The sequence below is a fragment of the Elephantulus edwardii genome, unplaced genomic scaffold (genome assembly GCF_000299155.1).
Source record: "Elephantulus edwardii isolate Elephantulus edwardi_28Jun2011 unplaced genomic scaffold, EleEdw1.0 scaffold00246, whole genome shotgun sequence".
Taxonomy (NCBI): Eukaryota; Metazoa; Chordata; class Mammalia; order Macroscelidea; family Macroscelididae; genus Elephantulus; species Elephantulus edwardii.
Genome location: NW_006399996.1, coordinates 1,666,603 through 1,668,436, shown reverse-complemented (window position 1 = coordinate 1,668,436; position 1,834 = coordinate 1,666,603). Strand labels below are relative to the sequence as shown.

General features: G+C 43.7%; 1 pseudogene; it reads right to left on the bottom strand.

Moving 5' to 3' along the window:
• Window positions 1–542: 542 nt before the first annotated feature.
• LOC102850541 lies at window positions 543–1,262 on the bottom strand (annotated as a pseudogene).
• Window positions 1,263–1,834: the final 572 nt, after the last annotated feature.

The window sequence follows — 1,834 nt, the reverse complement described above, 5'->3', positions numbered from 1 at the left end:
TGGCAGCGGCGTTTCCCCGGTCTGGCGGGCGGCGGCGTGCGTTCCCCCCCGCTGGGCGGCGGCGTGCGTTCCCCTGGCGGGTGGCGGCGTACGTTCCCCTGGCTGCTCTTCAAATGGTATTTCTATTTGCAACTTTTTGAGAAAGCACCACACAGCCTTCCACAGTGGTTGCACCATTTTATACTCCCACCAACAGAGAGTAAGTGTTCCAGTTTCTCCACAACCTCGTCAGCATTTGATGTTTGCTGTTCTGTTAAATTTTGCTATTCTGACTGGGGTGAGATGATATCTCATAGTTGCTTTGATTTGCCTCTTTCTTAGAGCTAGGGATTTTGAACATTTCTTTATGTGCTTGTTTGCCATCTGAATGTCTTCTTTTGTGAAGTGTCTGTTCACCTCCTGTACCCATTTTTCTTTTTTTTTTTTACAAAAGCTTTTCTGATGCTTTTCATTATCACAGAACACGCCACCTGTAATGTGTGCAAAGAGGAAATGAAGGGTGGTAGGAGAGAAGTCGAGTTGGGAAAGGCTGGGTGGTCATTTTACTTCTTCTTCTTCTTGTCCTTCTCATTCATAGCCAGGATCATCATGAGTTTTTTGAATAGAGTAACAAAATCCAGGAAGAGGTCAACACAGTGCCAGATATAATCCTTGTCTCCATTTTCAGCCTTTTCAATAATGAGTTGAGTATCAAAAAGGACGAAGGCACACATCACTACCAGCCCCATATACAAGTTTGCCTGGAAGAGCCAAATGGATCCAAAGAAAAGGTTGCCCAGGGAGGACAAAACCAACAGGCTCAAAGCTGACATCAAGACACCTCCTAGGAAGAGGTAGGTACGACATCTGGCATAGAGTGCGCTCAGGGTGAAGCAGGTGAAGATCATTGCTGTGCCCATGAAAGCAGTGGGAGGGATGCTGGGGTTGATAGAAATGCATAACTCCAGGGCAGGGCCCAGGCCAACTCCTGTAAGAAAAGCAAAACCAGCAAGAAGTCCCAGTCTTTTTTGCTCAGTTTCATGGCTATGAGGTGTTGTCATCAGCCAAATCATCAACCCCAGGGAGCCCAGCGCGGAGAGCAGGCCAGCCTGAATGAAGTGAGTGACCACATGAACATAGGCCCCTGCAGCCGCCACAAACATGCAAAGTGCAAAACTGGCATAGACCTTCTTCAGGTGCTGCTGTGTTGAGGGGGTTATGTGGGAAAATTTTAAGAGAGCATCAAAGTTGATCTTTCGATCAAATATGTTCATGGTGCCAGAGTCTGTGGGACACGGCCTCCACTCTAATATAAAGGAACACACCTCTTCCAACACCGGATATGCTTCTCCCATTTTTCAATTGGGTTATTTACTTTTATCTTGTTGTGGTGCTTGAGTATTTTATAAATTCTAGATATAAGTCCCTTATCTGTCTTGTCATTACCAAATATTTTTCCCCAATTTGTGGATTCCCTTTTTACCCTGTTGGAGAAGTTTTTGGATGTGCATAGAGATTTTATTTTTAGAAGGTCCCACTCATCTATTTTATCATCTTCCGGTTGTAGATTTTCTAGGATGCTTGGAAGACTGTTTATGTTGTAGATTAGGGCTTCTAAAGTTCTTCCAACCTCTTCTTTAATGAAGTTTATAGTTCTTGGTTTTAGTATTAGGTCCAGAATCCACTTTGAATTGTTTTCTGTGTATGGAGTGAGGTATGGATCTTACTTGAGTTTTCTGCAGATAGTTTTCCAATTTTGCAAGCACCATTTGTTAAAAAGGCTGTCGTTTCCCCACTTAACTGATTTCATTTCCTTGTCAAAAATTAGTTGATCGTACGTAGATGTACTGATTTC